Source organism: Bufo gargarizans, chromosome 2 (assembly GCF_014858855.1).
Source record: "Bufo gargarizans isolate SCDJY-AF-19 chromosome 2, ASM1485885v1, whole genome shotgun sequence".
Lineage (NCBI taxonomy): Eukaryota > Metazoa > Chordata > Amphibia > Anura > Bufonidae > Bufo > Bufo gargarizans.
Window position 1 is genome coordinate 215,617,926 of NC_058081.1, and position 25,935 is coordinate 215,643,860.

Genomic DNA, 25,935 nt, shown 5'->3' on the forward strand with positions numbered 1-25,935 from the left:
ACTTAAAGGGGTTCTGCACCTTCATTTAACTGATGATCTATCCTCTGGATAGATCATCAGCTTCTGATCGGCGGGGGTCCGACACCCGGGACCCCCGCCGATCAGCTGTTTGAGAAGGCAGCGGCGCTCCAGCAGCGCCGCTGCCTTCTCACTGTTTACCGCCGGGCCGCCCGCCCACTGACGTCACGACTTGTATCAACTAGAGTGGGCGCGGCTAAGCTCTGTTCACTTGAATGGAGCTTAGCCGCGCCCACTCTAGTTGATACAAGTCGTGACGTCAGTGGGCGGGCGGCCCGGCGGTAAATAGTGAGAAGGCCGCGGCGCTGCTGGAGCCCCGCTGCCTTCTCAAACAGCTGATCGGCGGGGTCCCGGGTGTCGGACCCCCGCCGATCAGAAGCTGATGATCTATCCAGAGGATAGATCATCAGTTAAATAAATGTGCAGAACCCCTTTAATTTTAAATAACTGTCTTATTGTAATCCTTGGTAATACAACCAGTTGGAAAATCCTCAATAGCTATACACTAAATGCACACACTTTTGATGCAGGATTATGGTGCCTTTTCATTAGTAAATCTGTCCCACTATTTTTATGAATTTTATATTCAATTTAATATTTTCATAATCATCAAATTTGTACACAAAAATAAATAAATAAAATAAAACAATGATCTCATAGGGTGCAAGGTTCTGTACTGGGCTCCCTAAAGGGGTCATCCAGTAATATATAATGATGATCCATCCTCAGGATAGATCATCATTATCAGATTGGCACCTGGATCTGAAGCATTAGAGCTACTCTCATGCTATGAAATCCATCTGTAGAGCACCACCTGCTGTTTGTTCTATTTCTAATTTCTCTATTGGCCTCAGTGAGGTTGGTGCACATGCTCAGTTTCATCTTTCAACTGCCACCAGCGGCTGCAAAATGACACAACCCCTGAGAAAGGACACGCCCAATGAGCTGCTAGCTTGAAATAAATCTAGGAGAACAAATGGAGCAATGAACAGGAAGATCTCAAGATCCATGTGAGGTACACAGCTGGTCCTAGCAATGTTAGAAAGACATTGTCCGATTTTTTTTTTTTTTTTTTTTACATCAATCATTAGCATTTTTTTATACATATTCCTTAGCGTTTCAGGAAAGACGTTTCACTTCTTTAAAACTATAAAACTAAATGTAAAAAAAGGAAAGATTTCTCAATCATAGTTCCTAAAGTATAACTAATATAGGATAACTTCCTGAGCCATAACACTGCACCCTAAGAAATTAACGAGGCCCTGTACTATGCCTCTGTATCCTTGATTTTAAAATGAAGCACAGTTGAGATCATTTATTAAGACGGTTGTTTTTATACTCCCGTCTTAAACTGAAGTTTCTCAGAGTGAAATGCGCCACATTTACGAAGAGCCACCTCTGTCCATAATACAGAAAATGAAATCTGTGACTGTACAGGGGTACATTCACATTACAGTTTGCACCATTAGCTCTCTTAAAAAATGATAAATCTGTTGGGAACCTTGCTGGATCCATCTATTTTTTAGATTATCCCACACACTTTCCTCTCTTCTTTTCAAAATGGCAGGAGAAGAGAAAAGCACCAAATTTCAGTGCATACAGGACGTGTGCCAAATTATTATTTTTTATATCAAATGACTGGCAATAATCCATTGATAAATTCCACCCAGAGTGTTTTTCTGTTACATTGTCATGGAATCCCAAAAAATATTTTAAAAAATTGTAGATACCATATGACCAGAATATATTAGAAATTCAGGGACACTCAAGCCACAAGCCCATGCTCAAGCCACAAACCACAACCACAACCTCAAGCCACAAGTCCATGCTAACATGCGGTGTACCTCTATCCAGGCTCTGTGTATAAAGGCCAGCCATGAGGTGACTGCTATGAGCTTTCTCAGAAAATCAGTCCATGCTAATATACTGGGCTGTAATGGTTAATTAGGAAATCCTTGGTCTACCTGAAAGGCAGGTGCTTCATTACTGACACAGATCATCTTATTAGTGATATGAGGGCAATGCTTTTAATGAAAATAATTGCTGTAAACACTTCTGTTAATTATTCTTCTACATTGTAATTAAAAATAAATGTATTCTTGTAAATTAAAATGGTCTTAAAATTCATTGTGGTTTTCACTGGATCCTATCATTAGTTTGCCAAGTACTTATTAAATTAGCAGCAACCAGCTTCCAGAATAAACCTCATATTGTAAACTAATTTGTAGCGAACGACTGCAATCTATTGTAATAATAATACTACTAATAATAACAATAATAGTAATAATGATAATAATGCACAATGCATAGAATAATTCTCACCGGGCAGACAGGTTCAGTTATATGAATACAGATATCATCAATCCGGTTAACCTCTTTTCTCCTGGAAAAAGCATGCCCATTAATCTGGAACCAGATGGTAACACTACTAGATTTAACAGACCAAGAAAGATTAATAACCTCTGTTGCCAAGCAACTCCACACAGATGCTATGGGCAGTGTTGGGGTGAAAGGGTTAGAGTGCCAAGCTAAGGCTATGTATCACTGCAAGGATCCCTGTGGCATTGTTATGTTGCTGTCCAAACATCTCTCTAGTCTGTAAAATTTCTTAGTACCCTGAGATTCCGGGGAATGGAGACGGTTTTGGGTCAGTAACCAGGTCTCCGGTGGGACCTATAAAACCACATCATGTAAAGTGGTGACTGCACTTTGAAGAGACAGATCCCTGAGCAACACTCGTCAGATTCTTCAATGAGTGAAAAAATTATGAAATTAAATCTAAGAAAATGTATGTTGTTGCATGTAAGTGTGTGCATGAGTCTATGTGTATATGTGTGTGTGCATGAGTATATGTGTGTATGAATCTGTGTGTATATATGTATGTGCATGATTCTGTGTGTGTGTATGTGCATGCATGAGTCTGTGTGTATATGTGTGTGTGCATGAGTCTGTGTGTATATATGTGTGTGCATGAGTCTGTGTGTATATATATATATGTGTGTATGAATCTGTGTGTATATATGTGTGTGCATGATTCTGTGTGTGTGTGTGTGTGTGTGTATGTGCATGCATGAGTCTGTGTGTATATGTGTGTGTGCATGAGTCTGTGTGTATATATGTGTGTGCATGAGTCTGTGTGTATATATGTGTGTGCATGAGTCTGTGTGTATATATGTGTGTGCATGAGTCTGTGTGTATATATGTGTGTGCATGATTCTGTGTGTGTATATGTGCATGCATGAGTCTGTGTGTATATGTGTGTGTGCATGAGTCTGTGTGTATATATGTGTGTGCATGAGTCTGTGTGTATATATGTGTGTGCATGAGTCTGTGTGTATATATGTGTGTGCATGATTCTGTGTGTGTATATGTGCATGCATAAGTCTGTGTGTATATATGTGCGTGCATGAGTCTGTGTGTATATATGTGCATGCATGAGTCTGTGTGTATATGTGTGTGTGCATGAGTCTGTGTGTATATATGTGTGTGCATGAGTCTGTGTGTATATATGTGTGTGCATGATTCTGTGTGTGTATATGTGCATGCATAAGTCTGTGTGTATATATGTGCATGCATAAGTCTGTGTGTATATATGTGCGTGCATGAGTCTGTGTGTATATATGTGTGTGCATGAGTCTGTGTGTATATATGTGTGTGCATGAGTCTGTGTGTATATATGTGTGTGCATGATTCTGTGTGTATATATGTGTGTGCATGAGTCTGTGTGTATATATGTGTGTGCATTAGTCTCTGTGTATATATGTGTGTGCATGAGTCTGTGTGTATATATGTGTGTGCATGAGTCTGTGTGTATATATGTGTGTGCATAAGTCTCTGTGTATATATGTGCGTGCATAAGTCTGTGTGTATATATGTGTGTGCATGAGTCTGTGTGTATATATGTGTGTGCATGAGTCTGTGTGTATATATGTGCGTGCATAAGTCTGTGTGTATATATGTGTGTGCATAAGTCTGTGTGTATATATGTGCGTGCATAAGTCTGTGTGTATATATGTGTGTGCATAAGTCTGTGTGTATATATGTGCGTGCATAAGTCTGTGTGTATATATGTGCGTGCATGAGTCTGTGTGTATATATGTGTGTGCATGAGTCTGTGTGTATATATGTGTGTGCATAAGTCTGTGTGTATATATGTGCGTGCATAAGTCTGTGTGTATATATGTGTGTGCATGAGTCTGTGTGTATATATGTGTGTGCATGAGTCTGTGTGTATATATGTGTGTGCATAAGTCTGTGTGTATATATGTGCGTGCATAAGTCTGTGTGTATATATGTGTGTGCATGAGTCTGTGTGTATATATGTGTGTGCATGAGTCTGTGTGTATATATGTGCGTGCTTAAGTCTGTGTGTATATATGTGTGTGCATGAGTCTGTGTGTATATATGTGTGTGCATGAGTCTGTGTGTATATATGTGCGTGCATAAGTCTGTGTGTATATATGTGCGTGCATGAGTCTGTGTGTATATATGTGTGTGCATGAGTCTGTGTGTATATATGTGTGTGCATGAGTCTGTGTGTATATATGTGTGTGCATGATTCTGTGTGTATATATGTGTGTGCATGAGTCTGTGTTTATATATGTGTGTGCATGATTCTGTGTGTATATATGTGTGTGCATGAGTCTGTGTGTATATATGTGTGTGCATGAGTCTGTGTGTATATATGTGTGTGCATGAGTCTGTGTGTATATATGTGTGTGCATGATTCTGTGTGTATATATGTGTGTGCATGAGTCTGTGTGTATATATGTGTGTGCATGAGTCTGTGTGTATATATGTGTGTGCATGAGTCTGTGTGTATATATGTGTGTGCATGATTCTGTGTGTATATATGTGTGTGCATGAGTCTGTGTGTATATATGTGCGTGCATAAGTCTGTGTGTATACAGTATATGAGTGCATGTATGGGCTTGTGTACTTATATGTGTGTATGAGTCTGTATGTATATATATATATATATATATATATATATATGTGAGCATGTGAATCTTTGTGTGTATATGTCGTGCATATGAGCATTTGCGTTTATTTGTATCTCTGTATGAGTCTGTGTATACATGTGTGTGCATGTGAGTCTGTGTGTATACAGTATATGTTTGCGTATGAGTCTGTGTATTTGTGTGTGTGTATGTGAGTCTGTGTGTGTATATGTGTGCATGTATGAGCCTGTGTGCTTATGTGTGTGTGCATAAACATTTTTTCTGCACTTGGCCTCCATAATTCTTAAATGGAAGAAGTCTGGAACAAATAGGACACTCCCTAGAGCAGACCGCCTCACCAAACTAAGTAGTCAGGGAAGAAGGACCTTGGTAAGAGAGATGACAAAGAACCCAATGGTGACCCTGGCTGAGCGCCAAAGAATCTGTGTGTAGATGGGAGAAACTTCCAGAAGGTCAACGGTCACTGCAGCACTCCACCAATCTGGGCTTTATAGCAGAGAGGCTAGAAAGAAGTCGCTCCTCAGAAAAACACACAGGAAAGCTGGCCTCCAGTTTGCAAAAAAGCACCTATAGTACTGTTAGACTGTGAGAAACAAGATTCTCTTGTCCAAGATTAAACTTTTTGGCCTCAATTCTATGTACTTTATAATGTCTGTATGAAACCAGGCACTGATCATAAGCTGCCCAATACCATCCCTACAGTGAAGCATGCTGGTGGCAGCATTATGCTCTGCAGGTGTTTTACAGTGGCTGGGATATGGAGACTGGGTAGGGTTGATAGAAATCTGAATGGAGCAAATTACAGATATATTCTTAATGAAAACATCTAGTGGGCTCTGGACCTCAGAATGGTTTACCTTTCAACAAGAAGATGACCCTAAGCACACAACCCAAACATCTCTGGAGAGGCCTGAAAAAAGCTGTCCACTCACAAACCCCAACTTCCAGAGGATCTGCAGAGAAGAATAGCAGACAATCCTTAAATCCAGGTGTGCAAACCTTGTGGCTACCCAAGAAGACTGGAATAAAACCCAAAAGATATGCATGCATACGATCCTGCCTTTCTGTAAGATCTTTTCAAATGTATGTAGACCTAATCCTAGGATTCGCCAATATTTAATGAAGTCCTTTGGTCACATTGAACATGAAGCTGTATTCAGTTTGGGGAATAAAAACCCTGATGCTAAGACACCAACCATTGTAATCGCTCGATTGTATCCAGTTTGCATTTGGAAAAAAGCAATGCCAGAAAGTGCCAGCTGTTCCTGGGAAAGCACACTGAGCATCGGTTTCAGATCACTTCCAGCAAGCAATGGAGAAGGAGCTTAGTGACTCTGCCAGAGGACACCTAAAGCAAGAGCTATGAAGTAAATAAAACCCAGCAGTATGCCTACTGCTAATCTGCCAGTGCATTATAGTGTTTATTTTCACCCTCTGCTTGCATAGCTATGTAGTTTCCTGGGACACAGGAGGCTGTGAACGGATGATGGCTGGCCTGACCTCTGTCGCAGCTGCAATGCAAACTCGCAATGCTAACATAACTTAGGGGACATTGACATCTCAGCTGCTTATCTTACCTTCCCACATGAACATTTGTTGACACTAATATACATTTTCATAAAAAAAGGAAACATATCCAGGTACAATTATTAAATATATTTCTATATAAATCTGCACATTTGTGGGTAGATAATGGACTTGTACCAGTCGCATACATAAAAGAATCTAAAGTATAGAAACTATACATTTTCAAAGTATCTAAAAAAAAAAAAAAAAAAAACACAGGGACATAATGTGGCAAATACAGCTCAGCACATTCCATAAAATTCTTGCCGAAACATGTTCCATCTAGTTTAATTAATTACACCAAATACTTCAGAGGCCTCTGTATATATTCTTTCCTTATAGACACGCCGGGAGACATTTAACAGCCACTAAGTGCCAACACTAAGTGCCAAAAACTGGCATAAAAAAAGGTGCATGCCATAAATTCCCAATATTTTTTGACTTTTTGGGAGTTTAGAGCTCACTACTTGTGGGTGGTGTGGTGGCCACCATAACCAGCTAGGCACATCTATTATAATCTACACCAGGAAACTAGCATAGATTATACCGGGAATCTACACCACTTCCCTTGGTGGTGTAGATTTCCATTTTGCCTAAGCAGATGCACCACAGTTATTAAGAGGTATGCATCTGATGCCAGGGGAGGATATATTAATATCAGGATGTAATACACTGGTCTTACTTAATGTCCCCCATTAGGTACAGATCAATACTGACATGTAAATTGCAACACATTTCGTAAAAGTTCAGCTCATATACTAGCCATAGTATAAACCCTTCTCTGTGCCTCCTGACATTACACTGTGTAAAAAAATTGTGGGAATCTTTAATACACTAAGAGGGTCAGTTATTAATAACCCCTTCGCTGGAGGTGGATCCGCCAAAGTTATGAAGAGGCGCCAGACTCTACATAACTTTGCTGCCTTCACTGCCGGTCTAAATGTAACGCAAATGATGGCCAATGGGATAGAGAAGGCGATCATAGGGTAAGTAAATTCAAACAAACAAATTTCTAATGAAAGAAATGGTTTGCTCACCTACTGCGGTTGCATCAATTGGATGCAACTGCAATGGAGATCAAGTATAGATAAGGGATGGTTGGTGCAGCCAAGATCCGTCCTAACACCTTGGGCAGGGGCCACCCTGCCACTAGGGTAATGGAAATGAAGAGAAGTACGCTACACCTTAAGTGGAGCGTGTGGACTGCTGGGGGCGCACGGGACAACCAAACAAGGACCGTGTTTTAATTTCGGCAGTATTCCATTTATTCGTAAGACAACGCGTTTCGGGGTAAAGTCCCCTTTATCAAGTCTGAGCCGGGAAGGTTAGGAGAGTGTCACGGCTCATCTGAAGAGGCACGTGTAGAACGCCGCGTTCTACACGTGCCTCTTCAGATGAGCCGTGACACTCTCCTAACCTTCCCGGCTCAGACTTGATAAAGGGGACTTTACCCCGAAACGCGTTGTCTTACGAATAAATGGAATACTGCCGAAATTAAAACACGGTCCTTGTTTGGTTGTCTCGTGCGCCCCCAGCAGTCCACACGCTCCACTTAAGGTGTAGCGTACTTCTCTTCAGGTCTAAATGTAAGACAACTCCATTGCTGGCTTAAATTTAGACCATTTTCTACGCCTAAAACAGGTGTAGAAAATGATAAATGAGACGGGCCCGCTGAACCCCCCCCCCTTCCCCGCCCATGCAACGCCCACTTTTTAGACCCGGCGGTGCACATAGCCTTTGTGCCTAAATCTGTGCCAAAAATACACCAAAAATAAGAAAAATTCTGTTAATAAATTCCCCCCTAAGGGTATGTTCAGACACGACTAAAATGCTGTAGATTAGCCGCTGCAGATTTTGATTTGGCAAATCTGCAGCGTTCTACAGTACCAAAAATGGAATGAGTTTTTATCAATTTTCATTAAATGACTAAGATAAAAAATGAAAATGAGACATCATATAGTACATGCCAATCTCTTTCTAACAAAAAAAAACAGCCCTGTATCTCACATGGATCCAGAGAAATCCCCATTCATTGCTCTGCTAGATTTATATCAAGCAGAAAAGCTCAAGGGCCGTGTCTTTTCTGCTACAGCTCAGGGTGTGTGTCCATGCTCTCTCTATCACAGCTCACGGTGTAAAAAATCCATTTTTTGTTACCTTACATCACATAAAGTGTAATAGCAAGCGATAAAAAAGTCATACGCACCCCAAAATAGTGCCGATCAAACCGCCATCTCATCCCGCAAATATCATACCCTACCCAAGATAATTGCCCATAAACTGAAAAAACTATGGCTCTTGGACCATGGAGACACTAAAACATGAAATAATTGTGTAAAACATACATAAATAAAAAAAGTTGACATATTACTTATCGCCGCGTCCGTAATAACCTGCTCTATAAAATTACCACGATCTAACCTGTCAGATGAATGTTGTAAATAACAAAAAATAAAAACGGTGCCAAAACAGCTATTTCTTGTTACCTTGCCTCACAAAAAGTGTAATATAGAGCAACCAAAAATCATATGTACCTTAAATAGTACCAACAAAACTGCCACCCTATCCCGTAGTTTCCAAAATGGGGTTACTTTTTTGGAGTTTCTACTCTAGGGGTGCATCAGGGGGGCTTTAAATGGGACATGGTGTCAAAAAAACAGTCCAGCAAAATCTGCCTTCCAAAAACCGTATGTCATTCCTTTCCTTCTGCGCCCTGCCGTGTGCCCGTACAGCAGTTTACGACCCCATATGGGGTGTTTCTGTAAACTACATAATCAGTGCCATAAACATTAAGTTTTGTTTGGCTGTTAACCCTTGCTTTGTAATTGAAAGAAAAATGTATTCAATTGGAAAATCTGCCAGAAAAGTGAAATTTTAAAAAGTTAAATTTTAAAAAGTTATCTCTATTTTTTATTAATTCTTGTGGAACACCTAAAGGGTTAACAAAGTTTGTAAAATCCGTTTTGAATACCTTGAGGGGTGTAGTTTCTAGAATGGGGTCATTTTTGGGTGGTTTCTCTTATGTAAGCCTCGCAAAGTGACTTCAGACCTGAACTGGTCCTGAAAAAGTGAGTTTTAGAAGTAGACATATGCGGAATGTAAAGTAGTAACTATTTTTGTAGGTATTACTATGTATTATAGAAGTAGAGAAATTTAAACTTGGAAATTTGCAAATGTTTTAAAATTTTTGGTAAATTTGGTATTTTTTTATAAATAAAAAAGATTTTTTTTACTCCATTTTACCAGTGTTATGAAGTACTATATGTGATGAAAAAAACAATCTCAGAATAGCCTGGATAAGGAAAAACGTTTTAAAGTTATTCACATATAAAGTGACACTGGTCAGATTTGCAAAAAATAGCCTGGTCCTCAAGGTGAAATATGGCCGTGTCCTTAAGGGGTTAAGTCTATTATTCAACAGACTAGGTAGGAAAACCCATATTGCTGACCAAACATGAGAGCAGACCCAATTTTACAGTACAACAAGCAGTTATGACTATGCGGACACCTTTGGGGACTTTTTTTATGATTGTATTTAACTCATTTTGGGCTACAAATCAATTCTTCAATTAGTCTTTATTAAAAATGTTCAGCTGCTTCTGAGAAACAAGAGTTTAAAATCAGTCTGTTTGTGAGCTGCCTTATTACCGTTTTCTTTCAATCACGTCATCTGATGGCTCATGTGTAGTTTTTATCTCTGATCTCCTGACCTCATAAACACTTATTTAAGCCTGATTTCTATCAGTTTGATAAGAATTGAGCTTGTTCCATTTTAATTAAAAGCAGCATAAAATGCTGGACGTACAGCACAATATTTTTGGCATATATTTTGAAGTCTCTACACACGGATGGATCCTTCCCAGAGTTCAAAATCATATATACAAGTAACACAAGTTACTGCATGGCACATGACTGCTGAATCCACAAATTGGTGAATCGTAGCTGCAAGCTTCTTTACTTCCCGCACAATTCCTTAGTAATGTAGCCACTGTGCCCACAGTCCCGGGGTTTGGACCTCAGAAACCATATTTAACCTTGCAAAACAAGAAGTACACAGGCACAGGGCATATTTTTACATCCCTGTTTTTATAGCAATAAAAACCTGAATAATCTGTTTCAATGAATGAATTATCATCACAATGAATATCCCCTTGTCCTCACCTATGTCAATTACAGTCTCACAGATTACAGTATAATTCATCACATCTGAGAGATGATGTTATCTCTCTCCATATTCGTAAAGGAAATATATGCATAAAATGTTCTTTACTATGTTATTTAGCAATTCAGCGTAATGAGGTGATTAATGTGCATCGTGGAACAGAATGTCAACATAGCCCATTGTCAGACCAGACAACTATGCTCTCACACTGCGTTGGATCTCTCACTGAGCCACAAAACATTAATTGAATTAAATATGTGTAGTAGAGATGAGTGAATTTCAGGTTATGAAATTCGTTCACGCTTCGTTTGGTGGTAAAAGGTGAATTGCGTTATGGATTCCGTCACCACGGACCATAACGCAATTCTATGACGGAATGCATAACGGTATTCATTCCGTCATAATAGAAGTCTATGGGCTGCATAACAGATCGGTTTAAGTTATGCAGTGGAGTCCTCCCCTGCATAACGGAAACAGGACCAATCAGTTTTGCAGCCCATAGACTTCTATTATGACGGAATGAATAACGGAATGCCTCTAAAGGCATTCTGTTATGCATTCTGTCATAGAATTACATTGTGGTCCGTGGTTATGGAATACATAACGCAATTCAACTTTTACCAGTAAACGATGGTTCAACGACTTTCAAAGTATGAAATTCGCTCATCTCTAATGTGTAGAATCTAGATGTTAACATGGATTCCATATCTTGTAGGATGAAGAATTTGCAGTCCCACACTTTTTATAAATGTTTGGTTCTAATATTTGGCTTTATTGTGGTTATTGGCTGTTGATACATTTGGAGGATACCTATATGTTTCAGATAGTAGTGGATGAGACAAGTGGACAAATACTAAGTGGCCAACAGACACTTTTTTGTACTTTCCACCTGGCCGTTGAAATGGTATAACAATCTCTTCTGGTGAAAACATAATAAGTAAATCAGTGGTCATCCTAACTCCATCAGATGGCTGCAGTTCACATTCAGCCAGGGCAGGGTCATGAGGTAGCCACACAACATTTTCACAGACTTATTTGGAGCCAGTATTCACCGATATACTTAAAGGGGTTATCAAAGAAAATATATTTATGACTCATCCTCAAAATTGGTCATCGGTATCAGATCTGCGGGGCTGCGACACCCAGGACTGCCACTGATCAGCTGTTAGAAGATACCTTGAGTTCTGCAGCCTTTTTCTAGGCCAGTGACATCACTGTATATTGGTGACATGGCCTCATTGCAGCTCAACCTCATTAAAGTCAATGGGGACGCACTGCAATACCAAGCACTGCCACTATACGATGTACAGCTCTGTCCTTGAAAAGCTGGCGGGAACCTACATTGGTCACCAGAGCTCTGGTGAGCACAGCAGCTCCCTGAAACAGCTGAGCAGTGGGGATGCCGCGACTTGGACCCCCGCTGATGTGATACCCGAGAATAAGACATCATTTTCTTTTCCAGGATAAACTCTTTAACTAGACACAAGTGTGGACTCTGTTCTTGTTTTTGGAAAATAAAAACTGGAGAGCAAAGACGTATAAAAAGGCCTATACATAAACATATATACATACCCATACAAACGACAAGTTTTATGGGTGGAAAAGATATCACAGTGTAGCTCTTCAGTTCTGTATGGCTCAGAGCTCTCAGCATTCAGTACTTGAGTGCTCATGCCTGAACAATGTTCTCAGGGAAACAGTTGGGGCCACAAATCTGGCAAATGAGGGACACATCTTGTCCTCAGGTATTTAATTGATGATCTAGCTGAATACTGAATGTAAATTATTCTTCTTCATCCTTCTCAATTTCTATACTGTCTAACTGGAAACATAAGTGGTGGAGTCTAACAAACACAATTCTGTTGCTATTTCTGTCTTACAGAACTCCCCTTAATTAGACCCCACTCAAAAAACATAGGGGTCATTTACGAACAGACATATATCTGGCGCAGATTCTGTCACATGCCATGTTGTGGCAGAATCTGCGACTTCTTCCATGCTCATGCCAAGTCTAAAAAAGGAGGGGTGACGAGGAAGGGGATGGGCCAGCGGGCTCGTATTATTCATCATTTTCTACGCCTGGTTAGGAGTAGAAAATGGCCTAAACATAAGACAGCAAGGAAGAGGCCGGCGCCTATACATAACTTCAGCGATTGACCGACAGCGCAAGGGCTTAATAAGACGGGCTTCTAAAACACTGGTCTTAATAAATGTGCCCTGTAGTGTAAAACACAGATTAGCACCATCATAAGGGGGGCAATTAATATGGCTTCTAAAAAGGGGGCCAGCCCTCTCAAGTGCTCTATTAGCCATAACAGGTTGGGCCTAATTCATTTCAAAATGATAGAAGTAAATGATATTACACATAATTGGTATTTAATAACTGGAAATGGGATAAATGTCCTCATATTTGGAGTTGGGATGGAATCTGTTGACAAAACCTGGTTTCTGCCCGTGGTTTTTGCCTTCCTCTGGATCAAGATGAACATGTTCAGATATATGTAGTTCTGTCTTCTTCTTTTTTTAAACACCACTGTGTTACAGTGCTAGGACCATGCAGCCAGGAAGTAGATTTGCCTATTTAGTACCATGCTAACCTGATTTAATTTTTAAGAAAAAGAAAAAAAGATTACATCTTCTAAAAATAATAATTTTATTGCATTTAACTTGGTGCCATGGGATCTTTGACTAACCCAGACAATAACTACCGTATATATTCATAGAGGTGTCCATAATTTAAATGGTAGGTTAATTCACTTACTATAATATTTGGTCATAAGGAAATTTATAAGTTCCACTAGAGCAGATCATGATATGTAGCACTGCAGAATATGCAGGCTCTACAGTATATGAAATTGGCATGTGGGCTAAAAAAATAAGGGAGAGAAGGACAACAGCTTAATTGGGTGAGCACATCGATACAGGATGGACCTGGTATACACACTCTGTAAACTGAAGGCTCATTTTATGTGGTTGTTCTACCATAGGCTCAACTCTAGGAAAGACATGTGCAGCTGGAGTTTTCAAGCCCCTGCCAAAAGTACCCACCTCCGTAGAAGAATCAGAACTAGAAACGGAACAGTAGAATGTAGAAGACAGCATTCTGTCCAAAGGACCAGTTGGATGCGTCACAAGTGAAATTGTGAGTCTTTCTTGTAGTAATCTTTTCAAACAATAGGTTTTGGGCAAAAACAACCTTCTGGTCAGACACGCATGTCGAAGGGGATTTTTATTGCCAGTAAAAACTGCTGGACGGTGACAATTTGACTTGTGGTGTATCCAACTGGTCCTTTGCGCCAAATCCTGTCTTCTACCATGTACTTCTCCATTTCCTCTATGGTATATCACAGACAATAATGAATTACAACATTTTAAATAATTGGGATCCCTTTACTAATTGGGGTCATCAGAATTCTTGTTCAGTTATTCTTAACACAATCCTATAGCTCTTCTTCCACAGGCTATGCATATACAGCTGCAAATATCACATTTCACCTACAGCCTAATTCAACATTTACATAATTTTATGTATACTTTGGTTGTAAATCTGCAAAACTAATTTTGTTTAAGGAACGTACAGACAACACCTTTCCCGAATGTCTGGAATTCACTTCTTGCAGCTACTATTATGGTTTTTCCAAATGTCCGGCTGACGGGTTTGGTATGAAAGGCTGACTATATTGTCACAGTTCCATGAATGGGAAGTTCAAGGCGGAACTTTTTATCTGGATCAAGCTATTCTCTCAGTCACATCTCACTCTACCAATTTCACACAGAAATGCACAGGCGGGTACCTCCATGCAATATAACAAAAGAGCCTTCATATCTTTTCTGCCATCATTTATCAAGCCAGTGAAGAGAGAAATCCCAGCAAGAAAAGGAAGATGCTTCTCCTTATTTTTATCAACAGAGGAGTGCTAAAACTCGGCGGAAAGGAACACAAATGCTAATACTGGATGCCACTAATTATAGGGAAGTAATATTATGATGTTATATAATACCAATGCTGTTCACATACATAAATATATATTGACTGATATGACTTGTTTCAGAACTTGCCTTATATACTATTATTATCCACATGGCTTTAAGCGGTTGCTTTCCCTTATTTACCCTCATTGCTTCCAAACATAAAGGGATTGACTTGGTTCATAGGATTATATTAGTGAACCTTTACCTATGTCTGCTCATAGGTTGATAGGTTAGAGAATACATACATTGAACCCAAGCTATTACCATAATTTACACCCTTGAAAATGAAGGGTTCAGAACATTTTATTTTAATCCTTCTGGTTTCATGTCTATACGTTTTTGATTCTGAGGAGAATCTATCATAACAAAATGATCTATTGTTTAAATCACATTTTTGTTAAACATTTTTGAGCATTTTGTAGATTTTTTCTATTTTTCACGTCACTATCACAAAAAAATCCTAAAATCCTGCCGTTTTCACATTGACCACTGGGCCTTAAATATGTCAAGAATTCTTGTTCCGTACAAGTAACTTTTCAGTAGTCATCTCATTATCATCACAAACAAAATAAATGGCAATGATATATACCACATTTACATAGGTAACACAGGATTCACCATTCATAATAGGTAATATCAAAGCTTATCTACTCCTGACCTCTGCACAAGTCACAGAGCATGCCTAGAAAAATCTCCCATAGAAGTCAATGAAGTCAGCTCCTGTCCATTGCATCTATGGCCCTCTCAAAGAACAGGAAGTCTTGACGTATTTTAAGGCTTAGCTGCCGGTTAGAAACAACAGGGTTTTATAAGAATATAGGTAGAGACATGTAACATAGTTAGAGACATGTAAAAAATATCACACAAAAAATCTTACAAAAAAGTTTAACATAAAAACCTGATTTAAACAATAGGTCATTCTCTGATGACACATTCCCTTTAGCCAGAACATGCACATTAGATAAAAGTAAATGCTAATTTTGGTGGGGCTGGCCAACTATTCAATATGTATGGAGGCTTCCCAAACTCCCCCCAACAACAGAGAACCCTTTTAAAACAATCAGACCATGTGCCACATTTTTGTGATATTACCTTTTAGAGATGAACTGTGCACTGTACAATCTTTCATATAGTAGAAATTTGGCTACACCCATACATAGATTTTTCGCTAAAATATCCGGGTACCTGGTACTTTTGTGCTTGCTGACTTGGTGTGACCAGATTTGTAAGTAAGTCTGATTAAAACAACACGTGATTAAGGAGTCAGACAGGGTCAAGTCAAAGTGTTTGAAAAATTTCACATGATCTCCACAAAAAGATGCACAATAAACTTCTTTTAGGTTACGGCTTCACGTTGCATATATGCTGCCAATATTTTGCGGTGGGATTACATGTGGAAAATCCACAGCGTTTACAGTACCTGCAAAGTGAATGAGATCTTACAAAATATCACCTACACCCTGGAAAATGGAATCCACATGACATCTGGTGCAGTGTTTGAATCCAAAGTCTCTCAAATTTTGCTGCAGATTTCAACAACATATTTTAGGGTCAAATGCATGAAGAATCTGCAGCCATATCCTCAGGATAGGTCATCAGAATCTGATCATGGGGTTCTGCTCCCCAGAATTCCCACCGATCAGCTGTTTAAAGAGGCTGCAGCGCTCAAGTGAATGGAGCTGAACTGTAATACTAACCACAGCTGCCATCCGATAGAGGTCATGGTGCTCCCTCTTCCAACAGCTGATGTCGGACCCCCGCCGATCAGATACTAATGACCCATCCTGAGAATAGATCATCAGTATTATGGCTCATGCACACGACCATTGTTTGGGTCCACATCAAAGCCGCATGATTTGCTTCTCGGATGCAGACCCCTTCACTTCAATGGTGCCAAAATAGATGCGGACAGCACTCCGTGTGCTGGTTACGAATAGTCAGGCAGCACTGCGTGAAGGTATAGGTGCGCAGTTAGCGGACGTCTCTCCATGTGCTGTCTGCATCTGTTGCTCGGTTCTGTGGCCCCACAAAAAAAATTGAACATGTTCTATTCTTGTCCGTTTTGCACACAAGAATAGGCATTTCTATCATGGGCATCTGTTCTTTTTCGCAAACTGCGGAACGCACACGGCCGGCTTCTGTGTTTTGCAGAATGCAAAACATGATGTGGTCATGTGCATAAGCCCTTAAATATATGTGAAACCCCTATATAATCCGATACAACCATACCCAATCAACTATCCTAACCTTTGGACAAAAGGAGAGGGGTATAGGCAGGTTCAGGTTTCTAGTACTGTAGGGTAGGGATTTGAGGGGTTAATGTCTAATACAGTACATTCTTTATATTACATTTTTTGATGTTGTCCAGATAATCTCCACAAAGCAATTATTACTTGATGTTTTCAGACTTGCATAAAATTGAAAGACTTTAGTCCATGCGCTATGAACACACAAATAAAAATGGAAAATTGGCGGAGTTAAATGTTAGCATTTTTTGATTTCCCTTTACCACAAATTCTGGATGGATTTGATGGTTGATATTACCACTTATCAAGGTTGGGGGTTGTTGGCAAAGTCTCTCAACTAATTGAAGTATAATTAGCACCCCTGCTTCAACGGTGTTTGAGGATTTTTAACAGCCATAACCTTTCCAGGTGGCTGGGGGAAGAAAAGACACTTCAAGCTATGCTAAGAGAAGAGAGGTGGCCAATCTCTGCTGTCCTAAACGATAGACTCCAGCCTCGGGAACCAGAAATAAATGGCATTTTATCATGTCTATCTGTGATATTAATTTCATCTTGTTTGCTTTAAAACTGTGCAAGGTTATTGTGGACAAAAAAATAATAATTCTACTAAAGGCTATATTGGCAATGGGACTAGGTGTTCTTTCTTGAATAAAACATGGCTGGCAAGGAGACAGGTAAACATTTCATGTAGCTTTGCCATACCTGGCAGGTGACAACAGCTATCTTTTGGCTCACCTGTCTGTGCCTTATCAAACCTTCAATTCAGGGATTTAACAATTAGCAAAGGCTTTTAATAAACTGACAATCGGTATGCAAAAAGTGGAATTTTTTGGCAGCAATTCCAATAGTCCTCTAGATGAGAGGAATGTAGATTTTTACAATGAAGGCAGAAAATTAAATACAAAGGAAATCGCACATTATGGAAAATGTGTTATACCCTTGAAAAACATGGGAACGAACCTATACTTAACGGTTCATTTACTAACAATTAGAGTTGAGCGAACACCTGGATGTTCGGGTTCGAGAAGTTCGGCCGAACATCCCGGAAATGTTCGGGTTCGGGATCCGAACCCGATCCGAACTTCGTCCCGAACCCGAACCCCATTGAAGTCAATGGGGACCCGAACTTTTCGGCACTAAAAAGGCTGTAAAACAGCCCAGGAAAGAGCTAGAGGGCTGCAAAAGGCAGCAACATGTAGGTAAATCCCCTGCAAACAAATGTGGATAGGGAAATGAATTAAAATAAAAATTAAATAAATAAACATTAACCAAAATCAATTGGAGAGAGGTTCCATAGCAGAGAATCTGGCTTCCCGTCACCCACCACTGGAACAGTCCATTCTCAGATATTTAGGCCCCGGCACCCAGGCAGAGGAGAGAGGTCCCGTAACAGAGAATCTGTCTTCATGTCAGCAGAGAATTAGTCTGCATGTCATAGCAGAGAATGAGGCTTCACGTCAGCCACCACTGCAACAGTCCATTGGCATATATTTAGGCCCAGCACCCAGGCAGAGGAGGGAGGTCCCGTAACAGAGAATCTGTCTTCATGTCAGCAGAGAATTAGTCTGCATGTCATAGCAGAGAATGAGGCTTCACGTCAGCCACCACTGCAACAGTCCATTGGCATATATTTAGGCCCAGCACACACACAGGCAGAGGAGAGAGGTCCCGTAACAGAGAATCTGGCTTCATGTCAGCAGAGAATCAGTCTGCATGTCATAGCAGAGAATGAGGCTTCACGTCAGCCACCACTGCAACAGTCCATTGGCATATATTTAGGCCCAGCACACACACAGGCAGAGGAGAGAGGTCCCGTAACAGAGAATCTGGCTTCATGTCAGCAGAGAATCAGTCTGCATGTCATAGCAGAGAATGAGGCTTCACGTCAGCCACCACTGCAACAGTCCATTGGCATATATTTAGGCCCAGCACCCAGGCAGAGGAGAGAGGTCCCGTAACAGACAATCTGGCTTCATGTCAGCAGAGAATCAGTCTTCATATCATAGCAGAGAATCAGGCTTCACGTCACCCACCACTGTAAGAGTCAATTTTCATAAATTTAGGCCCAGAACCCAGGCAGAGGAGAAAGGTCCCGTAACAGACAATCTGGCTTCATGTCAGCAGAGAATCAGTCTTCATATCATAGCAGAGAATCAGGCTTCACGTCACCCACCACTGTAAGAGTCAATTTTCATAAATTTAGGCCCAGAACCCAGGCAGAGGAGAAAGGTCCCGTAACAGACAATCTGGCTTCATGTCAGCAGAGAATCAGTCTTCATATCATAGCAGAGAATCAGGCTTCACGTCACCCACCACTGTAAGAGTCAATTTTCATAAATTTAGGCCCAGAACCCAGGCAGAGGAGAAAGGTCCCGTAACAGACAATCTGGCTTCATGTCAGCAGAGAATCAGTCTTCATATCATAGCAGAGAATCAGGCTTCACGTCACCCACCACTGTAAGAGTCAATTTTCATAAATTTAGGCCCAGAACCCAGGCAGAGGAGAAAGGTCCCGTAACAGACAATCTGGCTTCATGTCAGCAGAGAATCAGTCTTCATATCATAGCAGAGAATCAGGCTTCACGTCACCCACCACTGTAAGAGTCAATTTTCATAAATTTAGGCCCAGAACCCAGGCAGAGGAGAAAGGTCCCGTAACAGACAATCTGGCTTCATGTCAGCAGAGAATCAGTCTTCATATCATAGCAGAGAATCAGGCTTCACGTCACCCACCACTGTAAGAGTCAATTTTCATAAATTTAGGCCCAGAACCCAGGCAGAGGAGAAAGGTCCCGTAACAGACAATCTGGCTTCATGTCAGCAGAGAATCAGTCTTCATATCATAGCAGAGAATCAGGCTTCACGTCACCCACCACTGTAAGAGTCAATTTTCATAAATTTAGGCCCAGAACCCAGGCAGAGGAGAAAGGTCCCGTAACAGACAATCTGGCTTCATGTCAGCAGAGAATCAGTCTTCATATCATAGCAGAGAATCAGGCTTCACGTCACCCACCACTGTAAGAGTCAATTTTCATAAATTTAGGCCCAGAACCCAGGTAGAGGAGAAAGGTCCCGTAACAGACAATCTGGCTTCATGACAGCAGAGAATCAGTCTGCATGTCATAGCAGAGAATCAGGCTTCACGTCAGCCACCACTGCAACAGTCCATTGTCATAAATTTAGGCCCAGCACCCAGGCAGAGGAGAGAGGTCCCGTAACAGACAATCTGGCTTCATGTCAGCAGAGAATTAGTCTGCATGTCATAGCAGAGAATCAGGCTTCATGTCAGCCACCACTGCAACAGTCCATTGGCATATATTTAGGCCTAGCACACAGGCAGAGGAGAGGTTCATTCAACTTTGGGTAGCATCGCAATATAATGGTAAAATGAAAATAAAAATAGGATTGAATGAGGAAGTGCCCTGGAGTCCAATAATATATGGTTATGGGGAGGTAGTTAATGTCTAATCTGGACAAGGGACGGACAGGTCCTGTGGGATCCATGCCTGGTTCATTTTTATGAACGTCAGCTTGTCCACATTGGCTGTAGACAGGCGGCTGCGTTTGTCTGTAATGACGCCCCCTGCCGTGCTGAATACACGTTCAGACAAAACGCTGGCTGCCGGGCAGGCCAGCACCTCCAAGGCATAAAAGGCTAGCTCTGGCCACGTGGACAATTTAGAGACCCAGAAGTTGAATGGGGCCGAACCATCAGTCAGTACGTGGAGGGGTGTGCACACGTACTGTTCCACCATGTTAGTAAAATGTTGCCTCCTGCTAACACGTTGCGTATCAGGTGGTGGTGCAGTTAGCTGTGGCGTGTTGACAAAAGTTTTCCACATCTCTGCCATGCTAACCCTGCCCTCAGAGGAGCTGGCCGTGACACAGCTGCCTTGGCGACCTCTTGCTCCTCCTCTGCCTTGGCCTTGGGCTTCCACTTGTTCCCCTGTGACATTTGGGAATGCTCTCAGTAGCGCGTCTACCAACGTGCGCTTGTACTCGCGCATCTTCCTATCACGCTCCAGTGCAGGAAGTAAGGTGGGCACATTGTCTTTGTAGCGTGGATCCAGCAGGGTGGCAACCCAGTAGTCCGCACAGGTTAAAATGTGGGCAACTCTGCTGTCGTTGCGCAGGCACTGCAGCATGTAGTCGCTCATGTGTGCCAGGCTGCCCAGGGGTAAGGACAAGCTGTCCTCTGTGGGAGGCGTATCGTCATCGTCCTGCCTTTCCCCCCAGCCACGCACCAGTGATGGACCCGAGCTGCGTTGGGTGCCACCCCGCTGTGACCATGCTTCATCCTCATCCTCCTCCACCTCCTCCTCATCCTCGTCCTCCTCGTCCTCCAGTAGTGGGCCCTGGCTGGCCACATTTGTACCTGGCCTCTGCTGTTGCAAAAAACCTCCCTCTGAGTCACTTCGAAGAGACTGGCCTGAAAGTGCTAAAAATGACCCCTCTTCCTCATCCTCCTCCTCCTCCTCCTGGGCCACCTCCTGTTCCATCATCGCCCTAAGTGTTTTCTCAAGGAGACATAGAAGTGGTATTGTAACGCTGATAACGGTGTCATCGCCACTGGCCATGTTGGTGGAGTACTCGAAACAGCGCAACAGGGCACACAGGTCTCGCATGGAGGCCCAGTCATTGGTGGTGAAGTGGTGCTGTTCTGTAGTGCGACTGACCCGTGCGTGCTGCAGCTGAAACTCCACTATGGCCTGCTGCTGCTCGCACAGTCTGTCCAGCATGTGCAAGGTGGAGTTCCACCTGGTGGGCACGTCGCATATGAGGCGGTGAGCGGGAAGGCCGAAGTTACGCTGTAGCGCAGACAGGCGAGCAGCAGCAGGATGTGAACGCCGGAAGCGCGAACAGACGGCCCGCACTTTATGCAGCAGCTCTGACATGTCGGGGTAGTTGTGAATGAACTTCTGCACCACCAAATTCAGCACATGCGCCAAGCAAGGGATGTGCGTCAAATTGGCTAGTCCCAGAGCTGCAACGAGATTTCGCCCATTATCACACACCACCAGGCCGGGCTTGAGGCTCACCGGCAGCAACCACTCGTCGGTCTGTTGTTCTATACCCCGCCACAACTCCTGTGCGGTGTGGGGCCTGTCCCCCAAACATATGAGTTTCAGAATGGCCTGCTGACGTTTACCCCGGGCTGTGCTGAAGTTGGTGGTGAAGGTGTGTGGCTGACTGGATGAGCAGGTGGAAGAAGAGGAGGAGGAAGCCGAGAAGGAGGAGGTGGCAACAGGAGGCAAAGAATGTTGCCCTGCGATCCTTGGCGGCGGAAGGACGTGCGCCAAACAGCTCTCCGCCTGGGGCCCAGCTGCCACTACATTTACCCAGTGTGCAGTTAGGGAGATATAGCGTCCCTGGCCGTGCTTACTGGTCCACGTATCTGTGGTTAGGTGGACCTTGCTACAGATGGCGTTGCGCAGTGCACACTTGATTTTATCGGATACTTGGTTGTGCAGGGAAGGCACGGCTCTCTTGGAGAAGTAGTGCCGGCTGGGAACAACATACTGTGGGACAGCAAGCGACATGAGCTGTTTGAAGCTGTCTGTGTCCACCAGCCTAAATGACAGCATTTCATAGGCCAGTAGTTTAGAAATGCTGGCATTCAGGGCCAGGGATCGAGGGTGGCTAGGTGGGAATTTACGCTTTCTATCAAATGTTTGTGAGATGGAGAGCTGAACGCTGGCGTGTGACATGGTTGAGACGCTTGGTGACGGAGGTGGTGGTGGTGGTGTTGGTGGTACATCCCCTGTTTGCTGGGCGGCAGGTGCCAACGTTCCTCCAGAGGCGGAGGAAGAGGCCGAGGCGGCAGCAGCAGAATAGGCCGAGGCGGCAGCAGCAGAAGAGGTAGCAGGGGGAGCCTGAGTGACTTCCTTGGTTTTAAGGTGTTTACTCCACTGCAGTTCATGCTTTGCATGCAGGTGCCTGGTCATGCAGGTTGTGCTCAGGTTCAGAACGTTAATGCCTCGCTTCAGGCTCTGATGGCACAGCGTGCAAACCACTCGGGTCTTGTCGTCAGCACATTGTTTGAAGAAGTGCCATGCCAGGGAACTCCTTGAAGCTGCCTTTGGGGTGCTCGGTCCCAGATGGCGGCGGTCAGTAGCAGGCGGAGTCTCTTGGCGGCGGGTGTTCTGCTTTTGCCCACTGCTCCCTCTTTTGCTACGCTGTTGGCTCGGTCTCACCACTGCCTCTTCCTCCGAACTGTGAAAGTCAGTGGCACGACCTTCATTCCATGTGGGGTCTAGGACCTCATCGTCCCCTGCATCGTCTTCCACCCAGTCTTGATCCCTGACCTCCTGTTCAGTCTGCACACTGCAGAAAGACGCAGCAGTTGGCACCTGTGTTTCGTCATCATCAGAGACATGCTGAGGTGGTATTCCCATGTCCTCATCATCAGGAAACATAAGTGGTTGTGCGTCAGTGCATTCTATGTCTTTCACCGCTGGGGAAGGGCTAGGTGGATGCCCTTGGGAAACCCTGCCAGCGGAGTCTTCAAACAGCATAAGAGACTGCTGCATAACTTGAGGCTGAGACAGTTTCCCTGGTATGCATGGGGGTGATGTGACAGACTGATGGGGTTGGTTTTCAGGCGCCATCTGTGCGCTTTCTGCAGAAGACTGGGTGGGAGATAATGTGAACGTGCTGGATCCACTGTCGGCCACCCAATTGACTAATGCCTGTACCTGCTCAGGCCTTACCATCCTTAGAACGGCATTGGGCCCCACCATATATCGCTGTAAATTCTGGCGGCTACTGGGACCTGAAGTAGTTGGTACACTAGGACGTGTGGATGTGGCAGAACGGCCACGTCCTCTCCCAGCACCAGAGGGTCCACTAACACCACCACGACCATGTCCACGTCCGCGTCCCTTACTAGATGTTTTTCTCATTGTTATGGTTCACCACAACAACAAATATATTATTTGGCCCAATGTATTGTATTCAAATTCAGCGGGATATAAATTTGAGGCCTAGTATTTAGGCGCTGGGTGACCGGTATGGATTTAGTGACAGAATTAGACTTGGAAATGCACAGAAGCGTGTGTGTGTGAAGTTATTCTGAATGACCCAATGTGCACCTTGAATATTATATACCCTTTTAGGGATAGATTTCAAATAGCTCTGATATAGCAGAAACCACTAAATTATGAAATTGCTAAATTGGGAATTGTACTTCAACCCAGAACAAAAAATGTGCTTTGACGGACACTAAATATCTTGCCCAGCAACAACAGTACAACGGTGGGTAACGAGAGATTTAGAGGGAATTAAATTTGAGGCCTAGTATTTAGGCGCTGGGTCACCGGTATGGATTTAGTGACAGAATTAGACTTGGAAATACACAGTAGCGGGTGTGTGTGAAGTTATTCTGAATGACCCTATGTGCACCTTCAATATTATATACCCTTTTAGGGATAGATTTCAAATAGCTCTGATATAGCAGAAACCACTAAATTATGAAATTGCTAAATTGGGAATTGTACTTCAACCCAGAACAAAAAATGTGCTTTGACGGACACTAAATATCTTGCCCAGCAACAACAGTACAGCGGTGGGTAACGAGAGATTTAGAGGGAATTAAATTTGAGGCCTAGTATTTAGGCGCTGGGTCACCGGTATGGATTTAGTGACAGAATTAGACTTGGAAATGCACAGAAGCGTGTGTGTGAAGTTATTCTGAATGACCCAATGTGCACCTTCAATATTATATACCCTTTTTGGGATAGATTTCAAATAGCTCTGATATAGCAGGAACCACTAAATTATGAAATTGCTAAATTGGGAATTGTACTTCAACCCAGAACAAAAAATGTGCTTTGACGGACACTAAATATCTTGCCCAGCAACAACAGTACAACGGTGGGTAACGAGAGATTTAGAGGGAATTAAATTTGAGGCCTAGTATTTAGGCGCTGGGTCACCGGTATGGATTTAGTGACAGAATTAGACTTGGAAATACACAGTAGCGGGTGTGTGTGAAGTTATTCTGAATGACCCTATGTGCACCTTCAATATTATATACCCTTTTAGGGATAGATTTCAAATAGCTCTGATATAGCAGAAACCACTAAATTATGAAATTGCTAAATTGGGAATTGTACTTCAACCCAGAACAAAAAATGTGCTTTGACGGACACTAAATATCTTGCCCAGCAACAACAGTACAGCGGTGGGTAACGAGAGATTTAGAGGGAATTAAATTTGAGGCCTAGTATTTAGGCGCTGGGTCACCGGTATGGATTTAGTGACAGAATTAGACTTGGAAATGCACAGAAGCGTGTGTGTGAAGTTATTCTGAATGACCCAATGTGCACCTTCAATATTATATACCCTTTTTGGGATAGATTTCAAATAGCTCTGATATAGCAGGAACCACTAAATTATGAAATTGCTAAATTGGGAATTGTACTTCAACCCAGAACAAAAAATGTGCTTTGACGGGCACTAAATAACTTTCCCAGCTACAACAGGACAACGGTAACGAGAGATTTAGAGGGATTTAAATTTGAGGCCTAGTATTTAGGCGCTGGGTGACAGGTATGGGTTTAGTGACAGAATTAGACTTGGAAATACACAGTAGCGGGTGTGTGTGAAGTTATTCTGAATGACCCTATGTGCACCTTCAATATTATATACCCTTTTAGGGATAGATTTCAAATAGCTCTGATATAGCAGAAACCACTAAATTATGAAATTGCTAAATTGGGAATTGTACTTCAACCCAGAACAAAAAATGTGCTTTGACGGACACTAAATATCTTGCCCAGCAACAACAGTACACCGGTGGGTAACGAGAGATTTAGAGGGAATTAAATTTGAGGCCTAGTATTTAGGCGCTGGGTCACCGGTATGGATTTAGTGACAGAATTAGACTTGGAAATACACAGTAGCGGGTGTGTGTGAAGTTATTCTGAATGACCCTATGTGCACCTTCAATATTATATACCCTTTTTGGGATAGATTTCAAATAGCTCTGATATAGCAGGAACCACTAAAT

The 25,935-nt window shown here is 42.4% G+C and overlaps 1 protein-coding gene across 1 annotated transcript in view; it reads right to left on the bottom strand.

The window, feature by feature from the left end:
- PLXNA4 (plexin A4) overlaps window positions 1-25,935 on the bottom strand; it is a 756,456-nt gene that overhangs the window by 651,506 nt on the left and 79,015 nt on the right. The window lies entirely within an intron of this gene.